This window comes from Syngnathus acus, chromosome 2, assembly GCF_901709675.1.
Source record: "Syngnathus acus chromosome 2, fSynAcu1.2, whole genome shotgun sequence".
Lineage (NCBI taxonomy): Eukaryota > Metazoa > Chordata > Actinopteri > Syngnathiformes > Syngnathidae > Syngnathus > Syngnathus acus.
In genome coordinates, this window is record NC_051088.1 from 8,916,022 (window position 1) to 8,931,737 (window position 15,716).

General features: G+C 40.8%; 1 protein-coding gene across 3 annotated transcripts in view; it reads right to left on the reverse strand.

The window, feature by feature from the left end:
- LOC119119652 (vitamin D3 receptor A) overlaps nucleotides 1-14,459 on the reverse strand; it is a 64,009-nt gene extending 49,550 nt beyond the window's left edge. The window contains exons 1-2 of one of the 3 annotated variants that reach the window (XM_037246137.1): nucleotides 14,268-14,420; nucleotides 8,655-8,822 (exon numbers count right to left, since the gene is read on the reverse strand). The gene's annotated coding sequence lies outside the window, so the exon portion shown is untranslated. Of the gene's footprint in view, nucleotides 1-8,654; nucleotides 8,823-14,267 lie in introns of all 3 variants that reach the window. The other 2 variants (XM_037246136.1, XM_037246135.1) reach the window with 2 other exon arrangements.
- Nucleotides 14,460-15,716: the final 1,257 nt, after the last annotated feature.

Genomic DNA, 15,716 nt, shown 5'->3' on the forward strand with positions numbered 1-15,716 from the left:
GCCTTTCCATCCTTCATGGCCTTCATGGCTTTCCCCACTTCTGTTCGCGTGATCGGGCCACATTCACCCTCCACTTCGTCGCATCCCACCTCTCCATCCCAGTCATTCTCCACATTCAGCAGCTTCTCCATGTACCTTCGCCATACTTCCTTCACTCCTCTGTTGTCTGTCACGATGTTGCCATCCTCATCCTTCACACAGTTTGCACCGGTCACATCACGCCTCTCCTTAACCATTTGCTTCGCTATCTTGAAGAAGCTCTTTTGTCCTCTCTCACTCTCCAATTCACTTGCAAATTCTTTCCTCTTGGTCTCTTGGGCCTCCCACACTGCTGTCCGGGACGCCCTCCTTGCCTCTGCATACCGCGCTCGGTCTGCCTCCCTTTTAGATTTCTTCCATACTTCATCAGAAGGTAGCGTGCTGAACCTAAATCCATTGAGTGATCAGTGCAGCTCATCTCTGGTTAAGAATTATTTTACAAGAAAAGCAATGTTTGTTTTGTTTGAAAAAGTTGTAACAATCTTCCCATTGAAAAATCTGTCTATTGTATAAGGGAAATTATTAGTTTTCTTGCAAAAATTACATTTTTTATAAGGGATGTTGTTTTTTTCATACCAAAGTATTTTGCTGGCATATTTTTTTTTTTAATCAAAATCAAGGTAGAAGGTTTGATTAGTCGTGATGTATTCAGAATCATATCTATCTCCATCATTTCACGTATCTAATAACTGATTGTTTCCTCCCCGGCACAGGATAATGCAGTCAAAGCACAGAGACCAGCAGAGGATATAATAGTACACAAATGTAGTATAGTTAGGTGTTTGCACATGCAGATGAGCTATCGGCCATCGAGATCCCTTGTGGGTGGCTAATTGCCCCAGGAAGCAATGGGTGGGGCCTCAATGCGGGAGGCCTGCTGCGTTACAACCAATCACCTCAGTGGGCTTGTCTCCCTCTCCCTCTCTCTGCAACAGTAGCATCAGGAAAAAGAAAATGAGGAATGGAATGCAATGGAATGGAATGGAGGCGGGGGCGGTGGTGTTCAGGAAGGAGGGTTTACTGCTCAGTGAAAACCCTTACACTGGGCCTCAACACATTCAACACAAAGACTAAGGGGTCCAAATCGGGCTACAACTGTGTAGTCTGAGCGCGGCATAAGGGAAGAAAGACGAGCTGAATCTCATTTGAGTGTTTTTGCTCTACTCTCCTTGGCATTTCCTTACAATATCCAGAAACATGTGCAGTGTATCCTCAGGTGACCACTAAAGGAATAGCAGTGTTCATATATTCAGGTGTTGAAAAACACCACAAGGTTGTTACAGTTGCTCTCTGATATATATAGTAGTATACAGTGGATGTGATTAAAGCTTTTGGTCGGTGATTTGCATACACACGTCAAACATTTTTATTGCACCTCCTCCCTCATGACAACCAATAGTCATCACTTATTCAGAGAAGCTTTGCAAAAGGCTTGAGTAAGTGTGTTTCAGGCAGGCAAGCAGCGAGGAGAGAAGTCCAAGGACGCAAGAATATAATTGAGTAAATCAACAACAAACTGGTTATCAAATGAATCGCCTCCTCGTATTTTAACAATCACATCCTTGTTTAGAGATGTCATAACTAAAGGTTGACCAATCTGATTTTAGGCTCCCAAAAGTAGTAAGTCTCCGATTTCTCTAGTCCTTCATGAAAGCAGACATAAGACATTTGTAAACATCTACTTTTACTTTGGAAAACTATGACCATCAATATTGTGGAATATTGCTTAAGTGTTGTTTTAGTTGTTTTCTTAATCACAAAAATCATTCTAAACAAAATCATTTATTAATAAACAGTAATTGGGTGAAATGTTTTGCTACACTTTAATGCAAATAAAATAGTATCCAACTATTTGATTGCTCAATGGAAAATTGCTAGACAAAATAGATTCTAAAATATTCAGGAGTGACAGCCCTAGTCTGGAGCAAGGGTTAACAGAAAAATAATGAAATATATTAAAATTTAAAAAAAACATTTTTATTAATGACATAAAATAAAAAATGAATATGCTTTACACAAATCTAACTGAAACTATACATCGTACATTTACAAAACTATCTAAAACTAAACTAACTATTATTAGAGTGGAAAGTAGAGGAAACAAAAGGTGGTCTCTATATTGCAGACTAACTTATTACAGTTGCCTTAAGAACAGTTATTTACTGTGATAAACAGGTTAGGTTTAATACATTTGCATTTTTCTCATCTATCATTTTTATATTTTTAGGTTACGTGCCATCACATTTCTGTCCATTAAATAAGATCATGCCTCCAATTGTTCACCAGGTACTGATTTAAATTGCCAGAATTTCTATCTAAAGTTTTGTTATTCACTGTCAGACTCAAAAACCTCAGAAGCCGAGTGCAAGCGTGCATGCATTGAGTGGCAATGGCAACAAATCTGTTTTTGAGGACTAAACGTCGATTTCTTGCAGAGAACTTACAAAAAAAACTCTGGGAAAGACAGAACAAGAAAGGCTCAACTATTCAATGTAATAAATGGCATATATTGCGTATGAAATCCAACACCTCGGCACAACACAGCAACAGTGCTTTAAGGCAGCACTGCGTATTCTGTTGAGCGCGCCAAAGAGGTTTTTGTGGTCAATGCATTCTTGGCCCGGTGGGAAATGGTCCCGCAACTGGTGATCTTCCGTTAAAGCTCATCTCGACCGTCTGTATGGTCTTTGGCATTGTTCGCCGCCGCGAGTCTGTTAGAAGTTAAAGCTGCGATTCTCAAAGCCCTTCATGGATGGCGGGCCGTGTACTTAAACGGTTAGGTGAGCCGCTATTTCGGTTTATCTGGCCAAGCCCCTTACGGCGCTTGAAAGGAGTCCTAATCCCACTGGCCACAACACCAGAGCCTCAGCTACATCCAAGTTGTTACTACAAGCACACAATTGCCTCCCATAAGGAATCCATTAGACACTGTTCATAGAGGATTTAGCAGTCACATGTGAATGCAATAAAGCAGAATAATATCTGCTTCTTTATTTCCTTATTGCTGATTTATTATTCTGAATAAAGCCAGATCCTGAAAGGCTTTAGAAAGTGAAAAGACGCACGTATGCCTGTTATATATACACATATCAGCATTTTCCCAACATTCTACTGGGGTAACAAGGGGACGGAAAAGTAGGGGGAAAAATTAATGGAAGGATTTAACATAAGGCTGGTGCGCCGAGCTCGAGCTCAGACTAGAATATTTTTTCGGCCAATTTGCTTGGTTTACATATATACACGTACATACGTACGTACGTACATACATACATACATACATACATACATATCTATATACCAGTGACATGCGGTGAGGTTCATGACTGGGGAGGCACTGACGTGCAAGCAAATGCAGTGAAAGCACATTTTCTATCAATTTCACTCAGCTGCCTTTGGACTTTAGATGTGACTTACAAAACAGCGAGTTTTTAAAAACAGCACAACATGAGTTTTAGCTCATGACTCAAGCAGGGGTGTCCAAACTTTTTGCAAGGAGGGCCAGATTTGATGATGATGATAGAACTTTATTTATCCCACAGCGGGGAAATTTACTTGTCACAGCAGCGTACAAGAGTGCAAGAATACAAGAGACAAGTGCCAAATGCAAAAATTGATAAATAACAGACAATACCAGCTCAGTGGCCTCGTGGTAGAGTGTCCGCCCTGAGACTGGAAGGTTGTGGGTTCAAACACCGGCCGGGTCATACCAAAGACTAAAAATGGGACCCATTGCCTCCCTGCGTGGCACTCAGCATTAAGGGTTGGAATTGGGGGGTTAGGTCACCAAATGATTCCCGAGCGCGGCACCGCTGCTGCTCACTGCAGTTTCCGATCAACCCCTTGACCATGGCCTGAGATGGATTGCAGACCCCTCCAGATGTTCCTGGCGTTGTTAAGCTCCATTTGCTTCTCCAGTCTCCTCCCGTAGTTCTCCTTCCCCTTCCTGATCTTCAGCTGGAGTTCCTTCTGGACTCTACGCAGCTCCACCACGTCCCCCGAACTAAAGGCTCTCTTCTTCTCATTAAGCAGAGCCTTTATCTCGGAGGACACCCAGGGTTTGTTGTTGGGAAAACACCGGACCAACTTGGAGGGCACAGTGGTCTCCACACAGAAATTAATGTAGTCCGTAATGCAGTGGGTCATGCTGTCAATGTCACTGCCATGGGGGCTACAGAGAGCTTCCCAGTCTGTATTCTCAAAGCAGTCTCTGAGCCTGACAGTAGATTCCTCAGACCACAACATCACAGACCTCCTCTCAGGTGGATGCCGTTTCACTACCGGGGTGTAGTCTGCGACCAGATGGACAAGGTTGTAATCCGAGCGACCAAGTGGGGGGAGGGGGGATGAGGTGTATGCATCCTTGACATTGGTCAGTTCCCTGTGGTGGCTGCAAGTTTTGCGCAGCAACACCATGGAGGTAGGTTTAACGCAAAATAGAAATCAGAGTACAACTTGGAACCAGCCGGAGACTACGGCTTTACCACATTAGTCTGCATCAAGGTCCTCACTGAAGCTGTTTTCCTTATTAAATCAAGAACAGTCACCCAGTCAGAGTCGACTTATGTACATATTGATTGCGTGTTGTATTTTAATGATGAGACAACTGCTAAAACAAATCTGACATTAGTGATTAATGGAAAAAAGCTAAAAACAATAATAATCAACCTACTCATTTCCCACCCAAATTATCGTGCAAAACCAATAGCAGGTCATCAAAGATTATCCTTTTTTAACATAGTGACATGGGACCTTTAAGGTTAATCTGATTAACCGAATTCTCCCAATAGACCTTGAAACAACCTTTGAATCCCGTCATGTGGGGTTCACAAACAGTGGTCGTCAACCTGTCCAACCCACACAATAGCATATAGTGAAACTTTCAAAGTCAAACAATTAATTCTCCTAAGTTCAAATCGTTTTGCATAGTTCAACTTTTAACTGTACAGTAAAGCCAATTTAAATAATGTGTAATAAAGTGTACGTAAATATTAATAGTAAAACAAACAAAAAAAGTGGTCCCCTCTTTAACACCTGACAAACACATAATACTGTCACTTAGTGGCATTTTAAGAATATTTTTTGCCTGACAGTGCATAAGAAGTATATTACACCAGCATTAAATTTGTTTGGAGGGGAAAATTAACATATGTAGTGTAAAAGATTGTTTCCATTGATAACTTGTAATGTACTGAGCAACTTGGCACTTTTACTATGTGGTTTCACTTCCAATTCTGGCTCTAACTGCACCATTTGGGAAGGAAAAATTAGCACTTTTGGGGCGTTTCAGGTTGAACCTTTTCTCTAAAACTGCAACTGCCTCGAAAAACTCAATCTTGTTGTCTAAACTGACAATATTGAGTTCCATGAAAACATGTTGGTCAACAATGCCCAGCTTAACTAGTGAATTCATACAAATGCTCTATTGTGATTGAATGTTGTACCATCTTTATTTATAAAGCATCAAAACAATGTAACCAGAACATACTCTTTTGACTCACAGGACCGGATTGTAAACAAGAAGCATCATAAAGTTAATGAGCTCAAAACAAAAGCAGCAAGCATTGTCTTTGGGGATTTGTGCACATGTGCACAACACAAGCTTGGCAATTAGCAGAAAGAGCAAAACAATCTGCTATCATTTCCAACCTGCCTGGAACTCGACAAAGCACAAACTTCCTGAGTAACACAAATCATTTCCATTCAACTAACCGCAGCGCGGGTTGGGCTAGTGTTCAGAGCCAGTTTAGTTCTGGTTCAAGAGTGAGCTCACTGTGCACCAATTTGGCTTTCCATGCTCGGTGGAGCTCCAACAAACCAACACAATGTCATTGTTTAAGTGCTGAGACTAATTATCATGCAAATGCACCCAAATGTGCAAGCGTGTCCGTGTTCACACTCATACAAACGATGGATCACAACGCCAGGCAAGAATTTTCAGTTGAATCAAATCAATTGGGGGACTACATTTTTGACTAATTATACACATTAAAGCTCAACATGCATGACGATCTCCCGTGTGCAAGCAACGGGACCCGTCCCGTGACATTCAGCTCCTTTTATATATTCCAGGTGTTCAGCTTGCTTGTCATCTCATTTCTCAACATACTTTGAAGATGGAAAACAGATCAGCTGAAGACTAAATAAAAGCATACATGGCATAAATAGTTATATTAGAAAATAATTCGTGCAATCAAACTTAATGAGGCAAGTCAGTATGACTATTTTGGTTGTGCTACTAAGCGAGGCCCATCTGCTTCAAGTCCAAATGATTTTATATTATGAATTTTAATCTAGCATGACATTATATTACAAGGGGATCAACATACAACTTCAGACAGAAAATGGACTGTGCCCCCTTTGTGGCTCTGCTGGTACCATCGGAAATCAAAGAACTGGTAAGAGTTTGACAGCCAGCAGACTCGCAACTAAAACTGCTACAAGGGAGCTTTTGTATCATCTGTTGTACTAGATGTGTGGCCTTTACGATCAAGAATCACCACAGTAAAGTGAAATACATTCCATCAAGACTTGGGCATATCAGACTTCAGTCACTACGACGATTGTTAAGACTTGTCCTGGACCTCTTTGTGACGTCACCGCAGGATGGTGATGGCAAAGAGGAAAACTATGACGACAAGCAGCGACTGGAAGTAGCTTGGCAACAAGATGTACCATGTCTCTGCCTTCACAGTACAACGCAGTAAAAAGTAAGTCAAGGCTGTGACTAACTTCTTTTTGATTTAAATGACAGTCAAGAATGCTAAAACATGTGATCCTGCTGGCTATCTGTCACACCTGCCAGAAGGTCAGTTAACAATTCACTGTTAGTGGTTAAGTTCTTTTTACATGCATGTATCTTTCAAATTACGTGCACACTTAAGTGTTCAACGTTGATAAAAGTTTGCCCTTGGAATGTGGTAATGGAACTTTTCATTATTTCTTGTGTCCAATTGCAGTCACCTTTGGAGATTCCTGTAATAAAACAGCATTGGTTGAATTTGTCACATCTTGGCACTATTATAACTTACAATGACACTTAGAGGAGTGCAGACATGCGCCAAGGCCAAACAATCGTAATTTGGATCACTACCAAACTGCAACATCCGATTCAGTCTCAGAACTTTGTCCGGGAGATTCATGCATTATTCAAAAGTAGAAAAGATGCCATAAAATGCCTTCTATAGACAGATGACTTTTTGTGCTTTGAAAGCGTGATGTAAAGATAACTATGGCAGATGTAATCGGAATTTACATTCCCCACATTGACAGGTGAAAAAAAGAGACAAAATCTGAAAAAGGTAGACAGAGAATAATGGGGAGGAAGCTTTTCAACAAGTCCAATGCTGACTATGAGTCCTGAAAAGTACTTATTTTCTTCCAAATATGTGGCTCTAAGACAGTGGTTCTTAACCTTATTGGAGGTACCGAACCCCACCAGTTTCATATGCGCATTCCCCGAACCCCTCTTTAGTGAATAATAAAATTATTTTTTTCAAATTCAAGACATAGATGTTTTTTACTGGTGCACAAAATGAGCCATGCATGAACATCACCTTGATCAAAGCACATAATGCACAATGCACGAACTCCAAAAAATGACATACCTGAAAATCAGTGTAACTTCTGCTGTTGCGAGACCAGTTCAGCTATGCCTCATCACGAATTTACACGACATTCGGGTGTGTTCGGACCTCCGCAGTGGAGGCTCTGCCGAACCCCTGAGATCGACTCACCGAACGCCTCGGGTTCAATCGAACCCAGGTTAAGAACCTTAATATTTGTGGGTTGTGTGTATGGAAATAAAACGTGACAACAGTCGCATTTTTTGCAGAAAATGAACATTGGTTAAAAATATAACTTTTTTCAAGTCCAATATTTTGGGGGTCTCAATTCTTCCCACAACTGCTTTTTGAAAAGGTCAAATGTTTAATAAGATAAACGCGGGAGATTTAAAGATATGTGTTATAAATAGACAGTCCTAGGAAGGAAACAGCAGCATTTGGGCAACCAATATTACAAGTGGTGTAAATGATTTGTGGGAAACACTTTGCAGGCCCACGTTTTAAACAGACATGTCCAGTTCATAATCAAAACAAATAAGTGTCCTTGCCACGACAACAATTAGAACCTTGAAGAGAAGAGAATTGATCCAAAAAATGGGGCGTGTCCAACCTACTCCGCTCACGTCCGCGCGCAATGAATGTGCCTGTTGTCTCGCAGGCTCAAACAAACCACAGCAACACTTTTTATTTTCCTCACACGTTCAAGTCACAATTGCAACCATGCAGCTGGTTGTTTCTGGTAGTGTTTCACATTTGCAGAGGCTGTTTCGCGCTTCAGCCCTGCTGCACACGCGCGCGCAAGTGTGGAATGTGGAGGGAAGCAACACGACAATAACACCAGGCACACACAAAACACATAACAGACCTAGCGTGTGCTGGAAACTGTGCGAGTGTGTATCTGCAATGCGAAATACCACGCGAGGCTCTCCCTTCAGCGTGGAAACAAAGAAAAAACGCAAGGCTGCGTGATGCTGTTCGGACCATGTGCAAGCAGCGTGCACGATAAACCCTACAAGCGCGTGCGTGCGTGCGCGTACACGGGATTTCGCTTACCTGATGCAGCATATCAACGTTCACTCTGTGCAGAGGTAGCAGAGGAGGAAGAGGAGGAGGAAGAGGGGGGCAAAATTGTTGTGGTGGCCAAATTTTCCGAGCCAGTTGAAGGCAATGGCTTTAAGGAATTCTCCCCGATGAAAAACTTTTCCTCTGGATACAACCAAACTGTCAAAACAGAGAAGAAAAGTGGGAGTGAATCAGACAGAGTAACGGTCAGTCAAATGGGAGGGGGGGGGGGGGGGGGGGACACAGGGGGTGGGGGGGTCGCGTTAGCCCCGATGACGCCCCTTTCTAACATGCATGCAAAACGTCATTTAAAATATAAAAACACACAAACTCTCACACACACGCACATTTGCATAGTGAGACACTCAGGGAAGAGAAGTTGCACATGACGCAACATTTCACCTTTGACATAATATCACGCTGCGTAGTGGTCCAACTCCCCCAAAGAAGGCTCGTCGTTCACGAGAGGGCTTCACCCGTCATCGTAGTCAAAATAGGCTTTTTTGTGCCCTCAAGTCGGGGATTTTAGGCGTGCGCGCGACGACGGACGGACCGAGGGACGTCAACAGGGATCGCGCTCTCCGCGAAGCTAGCAATAATAACAAATAACAGTGCACACCGCTAGAATGTCACGTCTGCATAAAGCCAGAGCGGCGGGACAGTGAAATGGCCACCAGGCAATGACATTACACCCTGGCTGCTGACTGCGTGCATTGTCCCTTTGAGCGGCGTGTCAAAATATAGCAGCTCGCTCAAGACGGCGGATGTGCAGGTGTGTACAGGAGAAAGAAGAAGCTATACTGTGAAGAGAAGAGAGATTTAGCAGTGACTGGAGGAGGGAAGGTAGATAAAGGTGGTCATAGTGAGGAGGCAAGGCAGCTTTTTGCACTACTTCGGGTGACCGAATTGTTTTGATAACTGAACTTTATAGAGCCTAACTTTTTCGAACTTTACGCTATGCCGCCCTCCAAAAAAAATGAGGGTTACGATGAACTTAAATCATCCATTGACCTGATACGGCAAGACATTACCACACTTTTAGAGCAGCAAGCCACCCTGCTCCAGCTAACGTCTGAGCTAACGGAGCTTAAGAACTTATCGAAGGAGAAAGACGAGAAAATCCTGTCGCTTGAACGGAGAGTAGATGCACTGGAGCAGTACTCCCGACAAGAAGACCTCATAATCACGGGTCTAAAAACATCTCACCGCTCCTACGCCAGGGCGGCGGGTCCTTCGGATCCCTCGACAGATGACTCTCCATCGGACGAGCTGTCAACGCTCGAAGATCAGGTAGTACAGTTTTTCGAGAGTAAGCACATGGAACTCCAGAAAGGAAACATTGCCGCTTGTCACACACTCCCAAGAAACCGAAAACGACCACTGGATCCTCCGAAAATTATCATTCGGTTCGCAAATAGGAAACATAAAGTGGATCTTTTGAAGCAAGGGAGGAAGCTACAAGGAACGGGTGTTTACCTAAATGAGCACCTCACTAAGAAGAATGCTGAGATAGCCTGGAACGCACGCAAACTGAAGAAGGAAAACAAGATTCTCGCAACGTGGGTCAGGAACTGTAAAATATGGATTAAAACAAACGGAGCAACACCAGAAGATGTCAAAACTCTCGTTGTGAGTGAACTGGAGGAACTGAAGAAATGTGGCCTGGTGGTGGGGGAACCAAACATTTACAATGGCTGAACTAATGACCATTAACTGGTACCTATGGACCCTCCGGACGAAAATAATGGATTACAGCGAAGTACAACAAGGCAAACAGAGACTGGCAGGGAGGACATCCATCTCAGGTAGACAGTTCCCCTACACTTTTCATGCCATCCAGTGACATTCTCACAAATGCAGGAATTTCTGTCCCACCGAATCTTGACTCTTTACTATTTAATTCATTTGACCTAGAGAATGCTAATGCTGGTATCTATGAGTCCTTCCTTAACCCAGATACAAATTACACTCCCTTAAAATCTGTTGAAATGTCATGTGAATATTTTTCTGAAGATATGTTTAACAAACTGTGCAATACTCCTCCTGGCCACTGCCAAACAAATGTATTCTCCACTGTCCACTTCAATGTACGGAGTATCTCTAAAAATTATGATGGTCTAAAAACCTATTTATCAACCTTAACACATTCTTTTTCAGTAATAGCTCTTACTGAAACTTGGATGGTTGATAATACATCTAGCTATCCTCTCTCTCACTACACTCCTATACATTCCTGTAGACCAAACAAGCAAGGTGGAGGAGTCTCACTGTATGTGATTGATAACTTAAATTTCTCTCCCAGAAAGGATTTAAGTGTCAATTTTGACATGACTGTAGTAGAATCTGTGTTTATAGAACTCTCCTCTTGCTCACTTATAAACAACAAAAATGTGATAATTGGATGTATATATAGACCACCAGACTCTGATAAAATCACCTTCAATGAAGCCCTCGACTCTACTCTAGAAATTATAAACAAAGAAAACAAATTATGTGTCTTACTTGGTGACTATAATATTAATTTGCTTGAATCTAAGCAGTCACATACAGCAGACTTCCTTAATACATTATATTCCAGAAACTTTTTCCCTCTTATCAACAAACCCTCCAGGATCACAAGCTCAACGGCCACTCTCATAGACAATATCCTATTTAATTCTCTAGACTACAAGATAACATCTGGCCTTTTGATCTGTGATGTATCCGACCATCTACCTGTCTTCCATCTCATCCACAATGATAGTAGTCCTGAAATCAAAGATCATATTGGAGATCAAATGAAATTCCGCAAATTTACTGAGAAAAACATGGTATCTTTTATATCTATCATCAGCTCTGTGTCATGGGATGAGGTTATCCTGTTGCAAGATGTCAACAAAGCCTATCACTCCCTTCTAACAATACTCACAAATGCATTAGAGTTCTCCTTTCCTTTAACTTCTAGTCGTAAAAATAACTCTAAGGGGAAACCATGGATAACGGATGAACTAAAAAAATCTTCACGTAAAAAAAATAAACTATATAGAAAATCTATTGCAAATCCCATCCCTATAAATATAGAAACATACAAGAAATATAAAAACAGATTTACAGCTTTACTAAGGAAAACCAAACAAACTTACTATGCTGATAAATTTACACAAGCCTCCGGTGACATCAAAACAACGTGGAATCTTATCAACCATTTATTACATCGCAAGAAATCAAAAACATCGACCCCAAATGAGATGCTGGGGAAGAATAGAGCTCATTCAAACCCAATAGATATTTCTAATGGTTTCAATGATTTCTTTGTAAATGTTGGCGCTACCTTGGCATCTAGCTTCTCAACCTCTGATACAAGCCCCTGTTGCCTTATTAAAGGGCAGTTTCCTTCACTCTCCATTCTTGACCCTCCTAGTGTTGAGGAAGTTTACAACATCGTCATGAGCTTGAAAAACTCGGCCCCTGGCCATGATGAGATCAGAAGCATACTTATTAAGAAAATTATTCATTCAATAATAATTCCACTAACACACATTTTCTCCTTATCTTTAAAATTTGGCATTGTACCCCAAGAATTAAAAATTGCTAAAGTCATTCCTATCTTCAAAGCTGGTGAGACTAATGAATATGGTAATTATCGACCTATATCCGTACTTCCTTGCTTCTCCAAGATTCTAGAAAAACTGGTTTACTCAAGATTGGCAAAGCACCTAGAAACAAACAATATTCTCTATAAACATCAATACGGTTTCCGCAAAAAGTTTTCTACTGAGCATGCACTGCTTCAGCTTGCCAACCACATCTCAACGGCTCTTGACAATAAGAAATTCGCTCTTGGTGTCTTTCTAGATTTAAGCAAAGCATTTGATACTGTCGACCATAAGATCCTCATCGCTAAGCTAGAGAGATATGGAGTGAACGATTCTGCCCTGAAATGGTTCACAAACTATCTCGCCAACAGAGAACAATATGTATATATAAATGGTTGTTCTTCCAACAGATCTAAAATACTATTTGGGGTCCCGCAGGGCTCAATATTGGGTCCTCTATTATTTTTGGTGTACATAAATGATTTTTCCATGTCTTGTTCAAATTTTCTTCCTTTGTTATTTGCGGATGATACCAATCTCATTGCCACCCACGAGGATTTTAATTTCCTCATTGCACGTGTGAATACTGAGTTGCACGCTGTTACAAAATGGTTCAAAATAAATAAGTTGTCACTCAATATAAACAAATGTAACTTCATGATCTTCTGCAATATAAATAAATCTTACCCCAAAGAACAGGCCAAAATTTACATAAATAATAACGAAATCCATCAAGTTACTAGCACTAAATTCCTAGGAGTTATAGTAGATAAACACTTAAACTGGTCTGAACACATTGATTTGGTTTGCAAAAGATCCATGAAAACGCTAGGTATCTTACGAAAAGTTTGTCCCTTGGTCCATCCGTCTGCTCATCTCACTCTGTATTATAGTTTCCTCTTTCCTTTACTCAATTACTGCAACATAGTCTGGGCAGCTACATATCCAACATACCTCAGCAAATTACTCATCATACAAAAGAAGTTCCTAAAAATGATCTCTTTTTCAAATAGATATGAACCATCGGCACCATTGTTTAGAAACTATTCATTACTGCCAATTGATAAAGTAAATATTCATCAAACCTGTCTACTCACCCATAAATATATATACAGGAAACACTGTCTTCCAGCCACTTTTCATAATTTCTTCGCATTTGTATCGGAATTACATTCTTATCCTACAAGACAGGGGGACAATCTCCACCCACCGTCCTGTCGAACATCACGCCATCAATACAATATCCATTTTAGAGGGCCCTCACTCTGGAATGAGCTACCAATCCATATTCGATCCATATCTTCACAGGTTGCTTTTAGAAAGCACCTGAAACACCACCTTCTCCACTCATGATCCTACCAGTCCAAAATTACTCCACCGCACTCAGCTGATCCATACTAAGAACATCAACTTAAACCACTATTTATACCCTGATTCTTCCTTGTTTTGTTATTTTCTGTTTGCAGTTCTTCTGCTTCCGCTCAGCTATTTTCTTACCTGGTGTTTTTTGATTGTTTCAACATCACTAAAGTGTCAAATTTTGTTTCTCTTGTTTCTCATTTTGTATAGTGTATTTGTTTATGTATGTATACGTTCACTTTCGTATATATGCATATATAAATATGACGATTTAATATTTAGCTAGTTATGCTTGTGTTTATTCATTGATGTTTATTCATTTATATATATATATATATATATTATTATTATTTTTTTTCTTTCTTAAACACTTGAATAATATTTGATGTCACAGCACTTTGTTTGTTGTGCACTTTGATTATACAGGAGTGGAGCTCCTTACAAGCCCTAGGCTTCGTCTCCCTCCCTGCACTGTTATTTGTTATAATAATATGTGCTAAACAATAAACTAAACTAAACTAAACTAAGAGCAGTAACGACAGCTAGCACACTTTTGCTTTGCCCCGAAACAAAACCGAAGGCAGAAAAGAACTAAATGCAATTGCGGGTTCGGAGTTAAAACACCTCTCCGGACAATGCAAATGACGCTTAAAAGTGTAAAACAACTTACATTGATCCTTACGAAACGGTGCATTAGTGCAGTGTTCTGGTACCTCTTAATGTTGCTGGACAAGCGCTTCTCCAGTCTGTGTCCCGCCCCCTATGTGGAGTACACGACATATCTATACATATCTATAATCTCCAAGCGTCCAATCACGGGTCTTCACTGGAGAACCAGCTCTTCTCTCATTGGTCGAGAGACTGCTCACTCTCGTTTGCGTCGCCAGCTGTCTCCCACCCATATAGGGGTGTGTCGTGACGTCACATACAGACTGCGCTGGGTAAACAATCTGAGACAAAAAGGATCACAAAACATCATTTATTGCCAGAAACAGGCTTTAAACTGCTCTATCAAAACAAATAATTTCTTTGTGGAGTATGCAAGAAATAGTGTCACAGTGAGCGTTTGAGTTTTGTGTTTGTTTTATTGACATTGTTCAATTTTAGACGTATTTTGAAACCGCATTGCCCAAATTAATTATTTATGATTTACCTATACATAATGGATGAAATCTTCTGCATCCCCTCTCCATCCTGACAAATGCTGGAAAGTGATAGTAGAGTGTATACACAGCGCATGGAAAGAACATACATCCCGAGTATAGGTTTCATGCTCCTCTAAATTGAATCCCAGGAGCCCTAGAATTTGAGAGAAGATATGTTTGAACATACTTTTTGACGACAAAACATTAGCCTCAAGTTATATAGTTTGTTCAACCGTCCCACCTCTCCCTGACTGGGCTTTGAGAGCATGAGCACAGAGCAATACGCTGCCTCCACAGTCACAATGTAAGGACCTGTCTGAAGACAGGACATGTGGAATATTTCTGAACTTCCATCACTAGTTCTGAGCATTGACTCGCTCACAGAGAGAAAGTTGCTGTTGTGACAAATGCATGTTATTCAAGCGGAGGGCCTAGTCACAAGCAAACTGACTGAATGCACATTAACTGTTTATTTAATTATGTATTTGTTATATTATTACTGGGAGACAATCACCAGATTTCCTTTGGTGTTATCAAATTTTAATCTACCTCTTTTAAATTTGGGGTCTGACTGTGAATTTCCTTTGCCGGGGTTTCTTATTTACCATACAAAGGAAAATTATGCGTATGGAGTTGTTTCTCTGATATTCAGCAAATGAGTTTGTTCACCATTGAAGCCAATGAAAAAATGAGCAGTTTTATGTAATGAAATGATACAGACAAAGTTAAATAATGAAGTTACACTAGTAAAAGAAAATCCAGTGTGTTGGGTAAAACCAAAGATGCTTTCTACAAATGATGATTTACATTGCTTCATGTACACTATGTTCCAGTAAGCATCAAGAAGGTTTGAGGAAATCACTTTCATTTATAGAATATACTCTAGGTATTTGTTTTTGTTGCAACGTTTGGCTTGTTTCATCAGGTGTTGTTGCCACAGCGAGTCTCTCTCATGATTTGTTTGGTGGAGTTTT